At 44.5% G+C, this 20,340-nt stretch overlaps 1 long non-coding RNA gene across 1 annotated transcript in view; it reads right to left on the bottom strand.

Moving 5' to 3' along the window:
• The window catches only part of LOC148135220 (uncharacterized), a 580,459-nt gene extending 563,196 nt beyond the window's left edge, over positions 1-17,263 (bottom strand). The window contains exon 1 of the long non-coding RNA XR_015755537.1: positions 17,172-17,263. This is a non-coding gene — a long non-coding RNA (uncharacterized LOC148135220). The remainder of the gene's footprint in view (positions 1-17,171) is intronic.
• Positions 17,264-20,340: the final 3,077 nt, after the last annotated feature.

A 20,340-nucleotide genomic window follows, 5' to 3' on the forward strand; every position in this document is an offset into this window, starting at 1 on the left:
ATTTCCAATTTATAGCACGAGAGAATAATGTTTAATGTGTTTCAATTTTTTGGACTTGCCCCTTTGCAACAAAAAAAGATCAATCTCATTACTTAGACATCGTAATCTTTAATTCTGCAACATTTTCAAATATTCTCCAGGAACTTATAAGCAACAGAATTAGATACAGGTATCCCCACTATCCGAAAATAGAGCGTTATTATGAAACCTTACATAAACTGAAAAGGCGTAGATCGTAGAAGCATTAATTTATATGGGAAACACCTCCCCTTTTTTCGTAAAAGTGAAAATCCTCTTGAGATTTCTTTCAGTTAGAGAAAACAGGGACAGATGTAAGTCTTTTGTAAAAGCAAAGTGGCTAAAGCGAATTTTCCAACACATATTTCTTGGTAACCTGACACAAATAAGTATCAGATTTTGTGATTATTGATGTAATAGATAAAAGCAGATCTAATGTTGGATTGAAAAGCAACTCAGTCTGTGCTTAGGTACGCTCTAATCAACATTCAGTTAGCCCTGATATATTTCTGGTGAAGGTGTGATTAGAAACCTTCCCTCGGGTCTCGTAATAGAGACAATGCCACAACTCCAAAGGCTCCTTTCATAATTTTCCCACTCAGGACGGCAGGACTGCAATATTATGTTTAAAGTGGTTACACAAATGAAAACTAATCAGCTGTTTATTGTAGTAATTCGAATGGGAATTAATTAGGTACTTTCTGTGTGTAATGGACTGGAAATTAAACAATATTTTACAATAAAAATAGAATAAATGAATGATAGTGTTAAATTAAGAGGAATCTCATGACAATTCTTTCATAGACACATTGACAAATCTGCGTTATCATTGTACTTTAATTTTAAAAATGCATCAGTCATTCAATGTGAATATTCAGCCGAAGACAAGTTCCCTTCCTTTCAACAATGTACAACTTCCACAATTTCAAAATGAACAGTCATTGGTAAAGGAAGGAAAAAGCAGATGTTAATTCTATTTTCTTCACATAAACGTGTGCTTAATTTAAGTAAGTTTCATATATGTAAAAAGGAAACTCTTATTGTGGTTCAAAATACAATAAATTTTAGCATGAAGTGAACTATAATCAAATCAATTCAACTGTGTTCTCTCAGTTAAAATACAGTTCAATATTCAAAGTAATCGAGTGATTGTACACTGCAATATCTTTACATTAATTCAGTGCTGAGACATAATTCCACATTTATACACCTTATAGTGAAGCAAACTTGTGCCAGAAGTCAGAGGAGGTAGGGGAGGTCCTTAATGAGTACTTTGCTTCAGTATTCACGAGTGAGTGGGACCTCGTTCCTTGTGAGGACAACATGAAACAGGCTGATATGGTCGAACAGGTTGATGCTAAGGCGGAGAATGTGCTGAAAACATTTAAAAATCATGGGGATAGATAAGTCCCCTGGGCCAGAAAGGATATAACTTAGGTTGTTATGAGAAGGGAGGCAAGTGATTACTGTGGTTTGGCAATGATCTTTGCATCCTCACTGTCCACTGGAGTCATACCAGATGATTGGAGGGTGGCAAACGTTATTCCCTTATTCAAGAAAGGCAATTGAGATAATCCTGGGAATCATTGATGAGTCAGTCTTACATCAGTTGTGGGCAAATGTTTGAAGAGAATTCTGAGAGACAGGATTTATGATTATTTGGAAAAGCACAGATTGATTAGAAATGGTCAGCATGGCTTTGTGAGCGGCAGGTTTTGCCTCACAAGCCTCATTGAATTATTTGAGGTTGTGGCAAACACATTGATGAGGACAGAGTAGTGGATGTGGTGTATAAGGACTTTAGCAAGGTGTTTGATATGGTTCCCCATGGTAGGCTCATTTAGAAAGTAATGAGGCATGGGATATAGGGAAACCCGCCTGGTTCGATAATAAATTGGCTGACCCATAGAAGACAGCGTGAGATTGAATGGATAGTTTTCAGCTTGGAGCACGGTGACCAATGGTGTTCTGAAGGGATTAGTTCTGGGACCTCTGCTCTTTGTGATTTGTGAAGTTATTCATTTTGGAATATCAAATTTGAATGCATATTTTCAGATTAAATGCAGGATTCTTGACAATATGGAGGAACAGAGGGATCGTGGGGTGCACGTCCATACATCTCTCATAGCTGACATCCAAGGTGATAGGGTTATTAAGATGGTGCATAGTGTGTTGGCTTTCATTAGCGGGGAGATTGAGTTTAAGAGCCACGAGGTTATGCTGCAGCTCGATGGATCCCTGGTGAGACTACACTTGGAATATTGTGTTCTGTTCTGATCACCTCATTAGACATAGGATGCAAAAGCTTTAGAGAAGGTGCAGATGAGATTTATCAAGATGTTGCCTGGACTGGAAGGCATGTCTTATGAATAAAGGTTGACAGAGCTGGGACTTTGTTCATTGCAGTGAAAGAGGATTATAGTTTACTTGATAGCTTTGTGTAAGATGATGAAAGGCATAGGTAGAGTGGACAATGAAAGACTTTTCCCCACAAAGTGGCATAATTTTAAGATGAATGGGGGAAGTTGTGGGGAGATGTCATAGACAGTTTCTTTATCGATAGTGGTGAGTGTGTGGAATGCACTGCCAGTGGTGGTAGCAGATTCAGATCCATCAGGGACATCTAAGCGACTCTTGGATAGGCACATGGATGATAGTAAATGAAGGCCATGTTGGTTAGTTTGATCTTAGAGTAGGATAAAAGGTTGGAACAACATCGTGGCCAAAGGGCCCTGACTGTGCTGTACTGTTCTATATTCTATGGACTGAAATGAACAATTATTATTTATTAGCAACATATAGATTTTCAAAATTCTATTAGCATACTTAAGAATAATGATAACTGTCATCTTGCTATTTGACTGTGCTATCTGCAAAAATGAACAGGAATTGTTGCAGGGAAAGCAATTAGGTTTTTCTAAATTTATAAGGCTGGGATTACACAGATCATTCAAACGAGGAAAAGTCATATTTTTAACAGTGCGCGTTGCATCAGAAATAATGGATTCTTTCGTAGGTGTGTTGTTTGGAAATAAAATGGATTTTTATATTACTGTATAGGTACGAGGGAATATTGGATTAAATTCAAATATAAACTGTAGTTGGTAGCAAGACTAAACTAAAGTATACTATAATTATTGTCATGCAAATGCCTTAACAATTACTCTTAGATTCCTGAAAAAAGGTTATATCGTACCATTTTTCAAACAGTCAATAAATTAAATTGTGAACCTCAGTATACTTGTTACCCAGACCAATTATTATACAATTATTGTAATGGTAATGACTTGATAACTAATGCTAAAACCTAAACAGGTAAATTGGTTCAATACTTTGTCAGCATGTTGCTCTGAAATTGATTGGATATTTATTAAGATCGGTAAACTGAGGGACAAAATATAATAGTTCGCTTGATAGAATTGAAGGTAAAAATGAGACAGTGCTTATTGAAATTGTTTTTGTTTAAAAATGCAGTTGATGCAAGAATAATATATTTACCTCCATTGGTTTTCTTGTAGAGACATGTTTTTTTTTAATTGTCATGATTCAAGGTTGAGACACTTGTGTCAGAGTCTGCAAAGGGGAGAGTGAGAGAGAAATATTTTTTTAAAAAAGCAGAAAGGAAAGGAACTGGCGAGCAGAGGAGCTCCAACTGTAGTGTCTCACCCTGCCAACATCTTATTGGGTGAGCTGGAACGCAGACTAGTCAAGCAACAAGCTGACACAGTCATACGCACAGAATTATAGCTTACAATGTCCTAGACACCATCGTCACCATCCCTGTATGTCCTGTCCAACCAGCAGGACATGGATGTAACTGAAATGCTGGAACATGCAGGGTTATGGACTAAGATCTGCAGAATGTGATCAATGTAATTTATTTGACATTTCTCCAGAATATTAAACTCCAGTCCAATTTGAAAAGTTACTATCGTTATCAGACTTGAAGTACAAATGCCAGAAAAAACAGTATCAGAAAGTTACAGCACACTTGGCCAATCCTGAGTATATGTTGGCTGTAATAGAACTCCCCAGGCTTTACAGCTTCTTGTACTCACCATTGAGAGTAAGAATTTCAGACTGAACTCTGCCCTCTATGCTTTTATAATCTGTTTTTTAACATATTTCTTTGGCAGCTGCACACCTTCTTTCCTTGTTTCTTTCCCAGCTCAAACTCCATTCCCCGTGGCCTTGAGGGACTACCATTTCTGCTATTTAATTTCTCCTGCCATCCCCCGTGTGACAGACTGTCTTTTTGTCCTTGTCTCACTCCCACCTTGCTCACAACCTGTTACATTTCTGAAGGTTCCCAGACCTCTGTAACTTTCACTGCGCCCCCTGGGTCAATGGCGGGAGTTTTGAATTCTTTTCCTCCTGAGATAATCAGAAATTTTTCCGGTTGCAGTATCCCCCAGATTTTGTTGTGAAAAGCAGAGCATTTGTGTCAGAGTCAAGTATTTGTGAGCCTTCATCCACAATTCCCAGCATTTGGGTGTAATTTGTGACCCTCCCACAGATGTGTAACGTTACTGGATTGGCCATGCTAACATGGCCGCAGTGTGCAATTTAGGTGGGTTGGGCGAGCCATGGTTAATGTGGGGTTATGGGGGTAGGGTGGGTGAGTAGGTCATTGCAGACTCGATGGGCCGAATAGACTCTTTCTGCACCCACTGGATTTTGTGATTCTAACTAGTTGTGATTGTTGTCATGTTTTCCTCATGCCAGGTTCATTCAACTCATACATATGATTCTGTGGGTGCTCACTCACTCATTTCCTTCAGTTTTACATCAATTTCACACTGAATGTGAGGGTGGGAATGGATTTGTAAATATAAATACTCCAACCAAAACCCCTCACAGGTCAGGAAATGTTTCTGCTACTTTCATCACTCACAAGGAACAGGAAAATAAAGGTTCAGTCACAAATCTTACAGGAACATAGCGGTTATAATCACCAGGAAAGGCTGAACAGCTCAAAACCCTTTTCTCAAGAAAAGAGGAGGCTCAGAGACAACCTGCTACAAGTAGAAATCTTTGTGTCTGTGTTTTCAGAGATTTGAGGTTGAAATCATTGGGTTGGAAGCATGTTTCATTGCCCCAGATCATCAAAGGTGCTGTCTAAATGTGCATCTTTCTTTCAGTCAGTCTGAGTTAACTATCAGATGGGCAGGTCAATGTCTGAGTGTCTTACCAAATCCCTGATTGAATCTGTCTCCGCCCACAAACTCAGGTGCCTCACCAATCACTAGGTCATGGAGAAACTCTGCCGGTACAATGAGAACTATCTTTGCTGTCAGCTCTCCTCGTGTTTCCGCCTAATCCCCACTTCCCTTCATTAAATCCCAGCTGCATCTCGTCCACCCACATGGACATGTTGAAGAGCATGACAGGAGAAAGGATTGAAACCGAGAGTTCAATAGCCAGAGTGAGAGAGGAAGAAGGAAATAAACGGTGATTGTGGATCTCAGGGGAGACAGACTCCAGGATTAGTCCTTGTGGGCATTCCCGCAGTAATACGAGACTGCATTCCATGATGAGAGTTAAACCCGGGTGGCAGGAGAGGGAGCCACTGAACATAAGCAAGTTTATTTCAAACACAGGAGGTTTGTTCAGTCAGTAACAATGTGTTCGACATGGAGGTGAAGTGAGCAGTGAGGGCAAATGTTACCACAAGCTGACGATGGATAACTTTCATTGGAACATTAGGAGGCCATTCAGCCCCTCAATTTTGCTCTGCCATTCATGATGATCATAGCTGGTGTGTGACCTAACGTACAATTTTCAAAACACTCTAATTTCGTCAGTAAACTCCTCTGCAACAGACAAGATGAGTGTTGGAAAACTAAACATCTGCAAGTGCTGGGACATCAGAAAAAAAACAGAAATTGCTGGAAAAATTCAGCAGATCTGGCAGCATCTGTGGAGAGTGAACCTTTCAGGACCAGTGACCGGTCAGGTGACCAGCTGCAGCTGACCATTCTGCCTATTCTGGAACACGCTCTGGAACAGGTTCTGGTGTGAGATTGTCAATAATAACTGAGAGAAAACAGGAGGACGGGCTCAATTAGAATAAGGAATTCACTTAACCCTCCTAGTGGGACACTCACCGACACAGTCACACTGCGGAGAGGCCATTCACCTGCCCCACGTATGGGAAGGGATTTACTCGATCTTACAATCTGCTGAGGCACCAGAGATAGCACAGTGGATTTAGACCCTTCACCTGATCCATGTGTGAGAAAGGATTCATTCAAATTTCTCACCTGCGGAGACATTAGTGCATTCCCACCGGGGAGAGGCCATTCACCTGCTCAGTGTGTGGGAAAGCATTCACTCAGTCCTCTGACCTACTTAAACACCAGCGAGCTCACTCTGGGGAAAGATCATTCACTTGTCCCCAGTGTGGGGGGAGATTCACTCAAATGCAGCATCTGCGGAGTCCCAGGTATGTATATAGCTGCTATCTCCCAGCTATATACATACCTGGGAGATAGCAGCAGGAGGAGACCATTCAGCCTTTCAATCCTGCTCCACCATTCAAGGGGAAGCAGCTGACCATCCAGCTCAGTCTCCAGTTCCTGCTGTGCTCCAATCCCCTTTCATGACTTTACCTCGAAGAACTATATCTAAGTCCTCCTTTGGTTTCACTGCCTTTTGTTCCAGTGACGTTGCTATGTTACTGTGTGGGTGTAGGCAGGGGAAATGTGATGGTGCTGCCTCCTGGAGGATGCACTCAGCATTCCTTATCATCCTGCAGTAACATCAACTGGGTTTCAGCAACTAGAGATAGAAACCATTTCCAGGATATGGGCATCACTGGCTCAGCCAGCATTTATACCCCATCTCTCGTTACCCTTGAGAAGATGGTAGTGAGCTGCTGTCTTGTACTATTCGCAGTCCATTTGGTGCAGATAGACGGACAATGCTGGGAGGGAGAGTGTTGCAGGATTTTGGCCGAGTGATTCTCTATCTTTGGTTCTTCAAATGTTGTTTAACTTAATCACGATCTGCACATGATTTTGAGGTTTCAGTCTTCAAATCTTCACCATCTAGCACCCTGTATAAAGGAATATGTACAGGTTAGAAATTCAGAGCAGACAATTCTAGTTTCTCTGGAATATCTTTTTCCACTTTCTTCCCCCAAAGCTGTAACCCTCCAGCTCTCTTACTCTCTCCCACCATTCTGACTCTACTACCCCCTAATGTACACTCTTTCCATTCTCATAGAGTTACTGATAAACAGATCCATGCCACCACTTCCTGGTTAGAATCTGCACCCTTTCTGGGTTCACTTCCTTTCCCTCAGTTGCTGCAAGTCAATAATGTAACAGCAGAATGGAACAAAAGCAAACAGAAAGGGAGGTGGCAGATCCTGGACAGAACAGGAAGCTGCAGTCTGGGAGAATGGGTCACATCCTTTGTTTCTCATTGGTTGATTCCAGTGTTATGACAAGTTGGGAATGTAACTTGGTCCCATGTAGGTGTGGTGACACTTTGATCCTCCAACAGGTCAATACTACAAGCAAATACGTTCCTCCTCCAGACAATCACAGTGTGAAATACTTTCCACTAGTTACCCCAAAGCACATGTTCCAAAACTCACCCACATTCTGCACGTGTGTAGTACCGGGTTTCCCCACAGACGTGTGGTCCCTGCCTCGGAATTTGGGATTTGCAGTCCTCATGCAGGCACTGGAGCCCTGTCTCTGGAACATGAATGACAAGTGTGGGATGGAGGATGTTGTGTATCGGATCCCCATTCAGACACATGGGACATGTGGGCTGTCACTTGGATTTACTGAGACATCCGCTTAGACAACCTGTTTTCTGACGTAAGGAACATAGATTCAACCAATTGGGGGATAGGGAGGTTATTAAGGCGCAGTAGGCTTCAAGAAGAGGTGGCTCAGTGGCTAGCACTGCTGCCTCACAGCGTCAGGGACCTTAGGCGACTGTGTGGAGTTTACACATTCTCCCCATGTTTGCATGGTTTCGTGCAGTTCTCCAGTTTCCTCACACAGTCCAAAGATGCGCAGGTTAGGTGGATTGCCCATGCTAAATTGCTGTCGGTGTCCATGCACGTGCCGGTTAGAGAATTAGCCATGGGAAATGCAATGTTACAGGGAACGAGTGGGTCTGAAGGGGATGTTCATCATAGGGTTGGTGTGGACTCGATGGATGAATACTCTGTTTCCGCACTATAGAGACTCTATTCCTGCACTATAGAGACTCTACTCTATTCTCATGAGGAAGAATGTACTTGTCTCGATGTGTTGTGAATCTGTGGAATTCCCTATTCAAAATGCGGTGGATGCCAGGACAATGAGCCAATTTAATGAAGAGATACAGATGTTGAATTTGCAATGAGATGAAGGGTGAGAGGGAGCAGGTGGGAAAATCCAGCTGAGACCGATGTGAGCTCAATCATCGCCGTATTAAATGGTGGGGCTGGTTCTCCTGTGCCCAGTGCTTATCTTCTAACGGTAATAACTGTAAAGCTGAATCCAAAGGAGATTTTTGGAAAATGACAGATAGTCAGGTGGATTAGCATTCCAAGCTTAGATAGTGAGGAAATGTGTAGGAGATAATGATTTTGCAATTTTAAACTGAGGGGAGACAGTGATTTATGGTTTTAGATTGCGTCGTACATTCGCAGCGTCCAGTGTACGCTGTTGGGAATATCTATCCTGTACTTTATTACAAAGCCAAGGTCACTGACAATGAAAACCAAAACACCCAGGAAACATCGCCTGCCCTCGCAATCTGATAAAAGACTTCTGATAAGTCTGATTGAACTTAGAACACAGATGCAAAGCTGGAAGATTAGATCCGCTCCCAAGATCCTGTGCTTAAACAAAAGGAGACTACAATAGGATGAGGCAGGAGTTGGCTAATGTAGACTGGAAACAAAGACTTTACAGTGGGAAAGTTGACGGACTGTGGGGGAATATCAAAGCAATTTTTTGAAGTGCTCAGCAAAAGTATATATCAGGGAAAAAGAAGGACTGTAGGAAAAGGAATAATCTGCCATGGGTGGCTCAGGAAATAAGAGAAGCTTCAGCAAAATCGACGTTTCAGGCAAAAGCCCTTCATGCTTTCTGATGAAGGGCTTTTGCCCGAAACGTCGATTTTGCTGAAGCTCCTCGATGCTGCCTGAATTGCTGTGCTCTTCCAGCACCATTGATCCAGAATCTGGTTTCCAGTATCTGGAGTCATTGCTTTTACCCAGGAAATAAGAGAGTCTATAAAACTGAAATAAAATGCATACAAATTGCCAAAGACCAAGGAGATTAGAAAAACTTTAAAGATCAACAGAAAGCTGGATGGGATTGGGGGAGAAAAGTGATTAATACCAGCCCACGGCCAGAATAGTAGTTTACCCTGCTAGAGGGGAACCTATTGTTTGGGGAACATATGGCCTCTGTAATTGTTGAAGCACTTAACTGTTATCATAGAGATAATCCTGATCAAGTTACAAATCACAGCACATTCCAAAAGCTTGTTCTTCCAAATAAACCTGTTGGAGTATAACCTGGTGTTGTGTGGTTTATAAGGTTGTTCACCGCACCCCAACACCGGCTCCTCCACATGAGAATCCTGATAGATACCCCACTGAAACTGAAGCACCTGTCAGATACTTGAGGGAGCCACGGGGGCGTGGGGGAGGGGTGTGCGTTTTAATCACAAAGTGCTGAGCTGAACTAGACTTTCTAACTGCCGTTGCCATGGAGATAATACTGAGAGACAGTCTCTATTCAAAGTCCCAAACCATAAAGGTATAAGAATGGGAGCGGCACATCGGACAGGCGGGGAGTTACCTGATGCTGCCTGGAGGTGTTCTGCATGTGCACTATCCAGGTAACTGCCATGTCTCATCAATAAAGACTCAAAGAAGACCTCTCAGAGTTCTGTACCTAGTTATTCCTATCCAGCAGGGTTCAGGAATATGGGTACACAGCAGTCAGTCTTCACAGTGGAGAACACGAAGAACATGCCAGTAATTGATAAGGAGACTGAGGAAGGTGAGGACCTAGATAATAACCACTATCGTGAAAGAGTTAGAGCTGGGAAAGCTAATGGAGCTAAAGGTAGACAAGTCTCATTGCCCTGATGGAACACATCCCAGGATACCAACAGAGTTAGTGGGAGAAATAGCAGATGCACTTAGAGTTATAGAATCCGACAGCAGAGACAGGCCCTTTGGCCCAAACTAGCCCATGCTGACCAGAATGTCCATCCACAATAACCCCATTTCCCTGCACTTGGCCCATTTGCTTCTGACCCTTTCCAATCCATGTATTTGTCCAAATGTCTTTTACCTGTTGTGAGTGTTCCTGCCTGAACCACTTCCACTGGCAGCTCATGCCGTATACATACTACCCTCTGTGTAAAACAGTTTACCCTCAGCTTCCCTTTTATTCTTTCCCCTCTAACCTTAAACTGATCCAATCAAGCCGTCCAATCCTTGAGTTCCTGGGAAAAAGACTGAGTGCATTCACCTTATCCATGCCTCTCATGGTCTTATACACTTCGAGAAAAGAGCCCCCTCAGTTTCCTCTGCTCTAAACATTAAATCCTCACTTGTCCAACCTCTCCCTATAACTCAGACCCCTGGCAACATCCTTGTAAATTGTTCTGCACTTTTTACAGTTTAATAACTGAAACCTACATTACATTCATCACATTTCCAGTATTTCCCCACAGCGCTGGAACCGACGTGACAATGGCAATGGATTACAATCCATGATCGAGAATGAACTCCTTTACAACAATCCCGTTTTCATAGTGTTTCTCATGGTACAGGTATCCTTGTGTCTTTCTGGTTGCATGATTAATTAAAGACTTGTCCTTCTACAAAGCAAAGCTGTGGCTTAATTGTTCCTGGGAAATGTGCCATGATTTTTCAGACTTTCAAAAACAAATGAAACCTCTCTCCACACTCACCATGCTGACATGGACTTGGCTGTGTCTCAGTACTTTTGCAGTCACACTGACATTTGAAATATTCGCCCACGGACAGAATGCACACCTTTCCTTCCAGATGAAAAGGCCAATGATATTCAGATCGGCACGGCTCAAGTAACGATCACATCTGAACATGAAGTTCAATTTGTATTTCTCATCCGCAAATCCACCCTTTCAGTACCATACAACAGAGCACCCAAGTTACCACTGTTAATACAGGATGGAAATTCATAAGACAATTGTAGATTAAACTGTAGTTTCCTTGTTCCCCCAAAGCTTTAAACCTCAGTCTCACAATTTCTCTCTTCTGTGAACTAAAATCCAAACCAATCCCCCCACTCCTTTCCTCCACACCCAGTTCTCACACACTCTCTCTTCGAATTCAGTTTCCGAGCTCCTGATGAGAACCATCCTGCAGACACTGCTTCCTGCACACTCTGGCCAAGACCCATCTTCCTAAAATGAGCCAAATTAGAATTCTAATTGCAGACCCATCCTTGTCCCATTCCATAACAACTCTGAATCTTCACAAAAGAGTTCTGATAACTTTCTGCAAAATGCTGCACCACTGATAGTCTGATCAAATGTCAGGGTAGCAATAAAAGGGCCATTCCTCTGGGTCCTGCTCCCAGAGGGATGAAGCTGCTAATGATAGATTCATCCCTCACACCCACAGCCTCCTTCCCAGGCACTGACCGATACTGCGCATACTCCCACAGTTGCCAGCACTGCACCCATGCACTGGTCTCCCTTCCTACAGCACGTGGTCCCAATCATACAGGATTCTGGGTGATTGACAGCAGCTACTGCCCAATATATCAGAATCCCTACAGTATGGAAACAGGCCCTTTGGCCACACAAGTCCATACCGACCCTGCAAACAGTAACTTACACAGACCCATGCCCCCTAAGTAATGTAACTAATACTATGGGCAATTTAGAATGGCCAATTCACCTGCCCTGCACATCTTTGGATTGTGGGAGGAAACCCGCTCAGACACGGGGAGAATGCGCAAACTCCACACAGACATCATCCGTGGCCAGAATCGAACCCGGGTACCTGGTGCTGTGAGGCAGCAGTGCTAACCGTTGAGCCGTCTCTATAGGGTGGAGGTGGCGTGGCTGGAGGACTGGGTCAATGGATTGTGAACAGTGAATGAATGTGGAGGACACTGGGGGATGGATATGTCAGTGAGGGACAGGATCAGTGCAGCAGCAAGAGGGGATCCTGGACAAACTGAGCAATGGAAGAGTCTGACAGGAGAGAAACTACAGGAAGGTTCTGTTTCGAGGCTCAGGCAGGGACAGCTGGGAGATAGTATGGCCTGGTGGCTTGGGCAGGTTTACTAATCAGCCTCTTCAAAGATGCTTTTACACAACTCTGAGCCTGATCCTCCTAGTCCAGAGGTAAGGACACTTACACTATTTCCTGGTGGGCAAGGGATACAGGGACTGCCTTTCAAAAGGAACTCACCTGTGTTGGTGACATTAACAGGACTCAATACACACTCACTGACAAAATGCTGGTGTACTTGAACTTCATCCAGAATATTAACACCTATAACTGGGCAACGCAGACCCCAATGTACAGAGTTAAATCCTGGATACTAATAACAGCTTGGTGCATGAGTAATGATATCTCATGAATTTGACTCAGTTTTTTTTGAAGAAGTAACAAAGAGGATTGCTGAGGTCAGAGCATGGACATGATCTACATGGATTCAGTAACGTGTTTGACAACGTTCCTCATGGGAGACTGTCAGCAAGGTTAGATCGCATGGAGTACAGAACTGGCCCGAAAGTAAAAGGCAGAGGGTGCTTTTCAGGCTGAAGGCCTGTGACCAGTGGAGTGTCACAAGGATCGGTGCTGGATCCACTACTTTTCGCCATTTATATCCATGATTTGGATGTGAACATAAGAGGTATTATTAGTAAGTTTGCAGATGACATCAAAATGGGAGGTGTAGCAGGTAGTGAAAAAGATTACCTCAGAGTACAAGGGGATCTGGATCAGAAGGGTGAATGGGCGGAGGAGGTCAGTTCAGAAAAATGCAAGCTGTTGCATTTTGGAAAAGCAAACTTTAGCAGGACTTATACAGTTTATAGTAAGTTCCAGGGGAGTGCTGCTAAACAAAGATGCTTGGAGTGCAGGTTCATCGTTCCTTGACAGTAGAGTAGCAAGTAGATAGGATAGTGACGGCAGCAGTTGGTCTGCTTGCCTTTATTGGTCAGAACATTGAGTGTAGCGGTTGGGAGGTCATATTGGGGCTGTACAGGACATTGATTCGGCAACGTTTGTAATATTCCATTCAATCCTGGTCTCCTTCCTATCAGATGGATGTTCTAAAACTTGAAAGGGGTCAGAAAAGAATTACAAGGATGTTGCCAGGGTTGGATAGGCTGTTTTCGCTGGAGCGTCAGAGGCTGAACGGTGACCTGAAAGAGATTTTTAAAATCAGGCCGGGCATGGATAGGGTAAATAGACAAGATATTTTCCCTGCGGAGGGGGGAGTACAGAACTAGGGGGCTGAGAGGGGAGGGTAGGCAGAGAGGGGGTGGGCGGAGGGTAAGAGAGGGTGGATGGATTGAGAGGGTTGGGACAGAAATGGGTGGGGACAGAGAGGGGGGATAGAGAGGGGAGGCACAGAAATGGATGGGGACAGAAAGCGGGATTAGAGAGGAGGGGAACAGACAGGGGGATCAGAGGGGGCGACCGACCGACAGTTGGGGGGGCGACCGACAAAGAGGGGGAACAGACTGAGGGGGGGGGCAACCGATGGAGGGGTAAAGAGACGGGTGTGCGACCGACAGGGGGGCGACTGACAGAGGGGGGACAGACCGAGGGGGCAAAAGATGGGGGGACAGACCGACAGATTGTGGGACAGACCAACGGGGGAGGGACGACCGACGAGGTGGGGGAGCCGACAAAGGACTGACCGACAGGAGGGGGGGAACCAGACAGAGTGGGGGGAGGCAGGGGGGAACAGAGAGGGGGAAGATGGAGAGTTATTTTATAGATCTACAACTCAACCCTGTTCGTGTTTTCTCCTCCTCACCTTAATTTCCTCTGAAGGGCTCAGAACAACTGCATAGTTCCTGGAAAGTGGAGTTTCAGGGAGATCAGGTGCTGAATGTGGCATTTGGGACATTGACCTTTAATGGAATGTGCTGGTCAATAAATGGACTCTGGTTTGATTCCACTGTCTGTGTGGTATTTGTACATTCTCCCCGTGTGTCTCCGTGGGCTTCCTCTGGGTGCTCTTAATTTCCTCCCACAATTCCAAAGACATGCACTTTAGATGGATTAGCTTTGGGTAATGGTAGGTTACAGAGTTAGGGTGGAATATTGTTCCGATGGTTGGTATGGTCTCGTGGGCAGAAAGGCCTGCTTCCACACTGTGGGGATTCTGTCACTGAGTATAGGGGTTAGGAGGTCACGTTGTGGCTGAGTAGGGCATTGGTGAGGCCAGTTTTAGGATACTGCATTCAATTGTGGTCTCCCCGATTTCAGAAAGATGTTATCAGAATAGGACTCAACCTCTTAATGGCAAGTTCTTGGGAAGTGTTGACAAACAAACAGACCACGCAGTGTAGGTTGATTGTTCCTTGAAAGTGTGGTTGAAGGTAGACAGGTTGGTGTAGGTGGTGTGCTGTGTGCTCGGTGTTATTGGGCAGTGCATTGAGGATAGGAGTTGGGAGATCATGTTTCGGTTGTACAGTTTATTGGCTCGGCCACTTTTGGAATCCCCAGACTGCTTTCAATTCCAGTCTCCCTGTTACAGGAAAAACGTTGGGAAACTTGCAAGAGTTCAGCAAAGTTTTACTTTGTGGTGCCAGTATTGGAACATTTGAACCATAGGAAGAGGCTGAATAGGCTGAGGCTATTTCCCTGCAGCACTGGACACTTTAGGTGGCTTTATCGAACTTTATAAAATTATGAGGAGCAATGATAGGGTGACTAGTCATGGTTTCTTTTTTCCCAGGGTAGGGGAGACCAAACAAATGTGAATCTTTTTTCCAATGTGCAAATGACAAATTCTAGAGGAGAGATGGCAAGTTTAAAGGATGTGAAAACCGAAACAACTGAAGATGCTGGAAACCAGGAAGAGAAACAGAAGTTTCTGGAAAAAGCTTAGCAGGTCTAACAGCAGGTGCGAAAATAAATTAGAGTTAACGTATCTGAGGAAGGGTGACCAGACCAGAAACTTTAACTGATTTTCCTTCACAGATGCTGCATGACCTGCTGAGCATTTCCAACAACATCTGTGCAAGTTTAAAGGAAGTTGCTTGGAATATATACCTGAGAGGAACTTTATAAAGTGCGAGTCAGACCACATCTGGAGAAATGACAGAAGTTTTGGTCCCTTTATTTAAGGAAATACATCATTTCATCAGAGGCATTTCACAGAAAATTGACTGGGATGATCCCTGGTTTGCAGGGATTATTTTTTAAGAAAAGACTGAAGACGTTGGGACTCTACTCACTGGATTTGGGAGGAATGAGAGGGGATCTCATTGTAACCTGCAGGATACGTAAGGAGTTTGACAGTGTAAATACTGAGTGGATTAGATTAGATTAGATTACTTACAGTGTGGAAACAGGCCCTTCGGCCCAACAAGTCCACACTGCCCCGCCGAAGCGCAACCCATCCATACCCCTACATTTACCCCTTACCTAACACTACGGGCAATTTGAGCATGGCCAACTCACCTGACCTGCACATCTTTGCACTGTGGGAGGAAACCAGAGCACCCGGAGGAAACTCACGCAGACACGGGGAGAACGTGCAAACTCCACACAGTCAGTCGCCTGAGGCGGGAATTGAACCCGGGTCTCTGGCGCTGTGAGGCAGCAGCGCTAACCACTGTGTGCCGCCGTGTGATGTTTCCTATGTGAGGGGTTTCATTCGCAATGGAGCTGGAATGAGGTGGAGATCAGCAACATTTTAAGAGATTGGAATTCCTGGTGTTTGTGATTGTGTAGGTGTCTGATCAGAAGGTCACCTTGGGGTCAGATATGAGAGCAATATTGTGAAGAGTGCGGTTCTGCCTCAGACAGTTCCCAGGGAGAGGGAGGGGCTCAGCAGTAAGGGAAAGTAATTTGTAATAGCAACTGAAGGCAATGGGTTTAATCATTGCAACTTTCCGTTGTAGGAAATTGCAGCCAATCGCGTAGTGGGAGTGTGATGAGCAGTTTGATAACTGAGTAATGGAGAGGGATGATGGGGAGGGAGAGCTGGGCATTGTTAGTGTACATGTGAAACCTAACACGGTGCTTTTGGACGATGTCACCTCTTGGCAGTGTGTAGGTGAGAAACAGGACGGACCAAGGCGAGATCCTTGAGGGACACCAAATATAAGGAATTCAGAAAGGAAAGGGAGAGTCGCGATCGAGCAGGTTTTCCAACAACGGTGGGGTCAAATATTAGTTTGTAGCAGAATGGGAGAGAAGGACATAACCAGAAAAGACAGACAGGTAGAACAAGGAACAATATGTGATTTGGTGAGGGGGAGTGATGAGGAGGAGGAGCAGCCCAACTCCAAAAGCACTATTTCTACATTAGTGACATCACCCAACTCCACCCTAGTCTCAGCTCATTGACCGAAATACTCATCCATCCCTGTGTTATCTCCAGACTTCATTATCCAAACACTCCTGGCCAGCTTCCCACATTCAACTTAAATGTAATCTCAAGAGTATCTAAAACCCTCCTGCCCAAGTGCTCACTTGTACCAAAACTTGTTGATCCATCAAAAGGCTCCTATTAACAAGCAACAATTTAAAATTCTCACCCTTGATGTAATTCCTGGCTGTGAACACCCCTGTCTCCCTGCACCACACAACCTGTGAGACCCCGACAACTCATTTTCTTTCAGACGCCCAACGATGTGTTTATTCATTGCTTCAACTGTCCAGCTGTTTCTACTGTTGCCAAGGCAACGCGGTCTGGAATTCCCACCCTAACCCCCTCAGACCTGCTTTCCTCCTTGAAGGTATTCCTGAAAACCTGCTTATTAGGCAATTCTTTTGATCACCTGACCTAATATCCCCATCTGTGGCCTTATGTCAGAAGTTCTCAATAGTATTTCTGTGGAATTATAAACATGTTAAAAAAACTGTTGTTGATTTGCACATACATTGTCAACTCTTCACTGTCGCTGAGTGAATAATCTATAACAGCTCTTACCCAACCACATTGTGGGAGCACCTTCACCACACGAATTGCAGCTGTACAAGGAATTCAAACATCACCTTCTCCACAGGCAATGGGGCTTTGGCTCAATGGCCTCCCCTCTGGTTGGACATGTAGATTGTCCAACCAGAGGGGAGGCCATATTGGATTTGGTACTCGGTAATGAACCGGGACAAGTGGTGGGCTTGTTAGTGGGTGAACATTTTGGTGATGGTGACCACAATTCTGTGACTTTCACCTTGGTTATGGAGAGAGATAGGTGCGCACAACAAGGTAGATTTTATAATTGGGGGAAGGGAAATTACGATGCTGTAAGGCAGGATTTGAGGAGCATACGTTGGGAGCATAGGCTGTCAGGGAAGGATGTGGTGGAAATGTGGAACTTTTTCAAAGAGCAGATACGACGTGTCCATGATATGTATGTACCTATCAGGCAGGAAAGAAATGGTCGTGTGAAGGAGCCTTGGTTGACGAGAGAGGTTGAATGTCTGGTAAAGAGGAAGAAGGAGGCTTACATAAGGTTGAGGAAACAGGATTCAGACAGAGCAGTGGAGGGATACAGGATAGCCAGAAGGGACCTGAAGAAAGGGATTAGGAGAGCTAAGAGAGGGCATGAAAAATCGTTGGCGGATAGGATCAAGGATAACCCCAAGGCATTTTATGCGTATGTGAGAAACCAGAGAATGACGAGAACGAGGGTAGGCCCGATCAAGGACAGTAGTGGGAGACTGTGTATTGAGTCGGAAGAGATAGGAGAGGTCTTGAACAAGTACTTCTCTTCAGTATTTACGAACGAGAGGGACCGTATTGTAGAAGAGGAGAGTGTGAAATGGACTGGTAAGCTAGAAGAGATACCTGTTAGAAAGGAAGATGTGTTGGACATTTTGAACAACTTGAGGATAGACAAGTCCCCCGGGCCTGACGGGATATATCCTAGGATTATGTGGGAAGCTAGAGAGGAAATTGCAGTACCGTTGGCAATGATCTTCTCGTCTTCACTGGCAAAGGGGGTGGTACCAGGGGACTGGAGAGTAGCGAATGTTGTGCCCCTGTTCAAAAAAGGGAATAGGGATAACCCTGGGAATTACAGGCCTGTTAGTCTTACTTCTGTGGTAGGCAAAGTAATGGAAAGGGTACTGAGGGATAGGATTGATGAGTATCTGGAAAGACACTGCTTGATTAGGGACAGCCAGCACGGATTTGTGAAGGGTAGGTCTTGCCTTACAAGTCTTATTGAATTCTTCGAGGAGGTGACCAAGCATGTGGATGAGGGAAGAGCAGTGGATGTAGTGTACATGGATTTTAGTAAGGGATTTGATAAGGTTCCCCATGGTAGGCTTATGCGGAAAGTCAGGAGGCATGGGATAGAGGGAAATTTGGCCAATTGGATAGAAAACTGGCTAACCGGTCGAAGGCAGAGAGTGGTGGTAGATGGTAAATACTCAGCCTGGAGCCCAGTTACAAGTGGAGTTCCGCAGGGATCAGTTCTGGGTCCTCTGTTGTTTGTAATTTTTATTAATGACTTAGATGAGGGAGTCGAAGGGTGGGTCAGTAAATTTGCAGATGATACGAAGATAGGTGGAGTTGTGGACAGTGAGGAGGGCTGTTGTCGGCTGCAGAGGGACTTAGATATGATGCAGAGCTGGGCTGAGGAGTGGCAGATGGAGTTCAACCCTGCCAAGTGTGAGGTTGTCGATTTTGGAAGAACAAATAAGAATGCGGAATACAGGGTTAATGGTAGGGTTCTTAGTCAGGTGGAGGAACAGAGGGATCTTGGGGTCTATGTTCATAGAGCTTTGAAGGTTGCCACTCAGGTGGATAGAGTTTGTAAGAAGGCCTATGGAGTATTATCGTTCATTAGCAGAGGGATTGAATTCAAGAGTCGTGAAGTGATGTTGCAGCTGTACAGGACTTTGGTTAGGCCACAGTTGGAGTACTGTGTGCAGTTCTGGTCGCCTCACTATAGGAAAGATGTGGAAGCTTTGGAGAGGGTGCAGAGAAGATTTACCAGGATGTTGCCTGGAATGGAGAGGAAGTCGTACGAGGATAGGTTGAGAGTTCTCGGTCTTTTCTCGTTGGAACGGCGAAGGATGAGGGGTGACTTGATAGAGGTTTATAAGATGATCAGAGGAATAGATAGAGTAGACAGTCAGAAACTTTTTCCCCAGGTACAACAGAGTGTTACAAGGGGACATAAATTTAAGGTGAAGGGTGGAAGGTATAGGGGAGATGTCAGGGGTGGGTTCTTTACCCAGAGACTGGTGGGGGCATGGAATGCGCTGCCCGTGGGAGTGGTGGAGTCGGAATCATTGGCGACCTTTAAGCGGCATTTGGATAGGTACATGGATGGGTGCTTAATCTAGGTTAGAAGTTCGGCACAACATCGTGGGCCGAAGGGCCTGTTCTGTGCTGTATTGTTCTATGTTCTATGTATCTGTGGAGGGAAAAACACACAGTTGATATTTCAGGGAGTGCAAAATGCATTATAGGGAGGGAAAATGGTGCAGAATTTGGATTTTGAAATTTGTGTGTTACAATGTGCACTAAGTTCTATAAAACCTCTTATCCCATACCATGAAAACTTCCTCCTCTTCCTGGTCTATGTCCTTCCTTTCCCCTGCCCTTCACCTTCACACATTTCCAATGCCTTGGTCACAACAACACTGAGCTGTCAGTGAAGTTTATCATGTGGTTGAGTATTGTCCCGCCCCTCATTCACTCCGATTGGTTGAAGGACCAACTAGCACCTCTAGCCCCCGCTCCCCCACTCTTATTGGTCGTGCGCTGACATCAATAATTCGAGGCCCATTGTGGGCTTGAGCATGCTCAGTGCTTCCTGCTTTTGTTGCTGTTCATTAGGTATGAGAGAGAGAGGGCTCATCCCTATTTCTCCTGATGTCAGACAATAACAACAACTACCTGCATTGTATGGAGCCTTTCACATTGACAAATCTCCTAAAATGCATCACGAATGATGGAAACGTTGATTAAAGAGAACGATTTTTAGATACATCCTTAAGGCGGACAGAGGGGGTTCGGGAGGATATTCCAAAGGTTTGTGTCCTTGGCAGCTTCAATCGTGGAGTGATATAGGTGGGCAACAGCTTACAATGGAGACAGTGGCTAACCATAGGTTAACAACCTCATGTCGTAGCCCCCTACC

This window comes from Chiloscyllium plagiosum, unplaced genomic scaffold, assembly GCF_037043375.1.
Source record: "Chiloscyllium plagiosum isolate Xiang-an unplaced genomic scaffold, Cpla_swu_hap1 HiC_scaffold_51, whole genome shotgun sequence".
In the NCBI taxonomy this organism is placed as follows: domain Eukaryota; kingdom Metazoa; phylum Chordata; class Chondrichthyes; order Orectolobiformes; family Hemiscylliidae; genus Chiloscyllium; species Chiloscyllium plagiosum.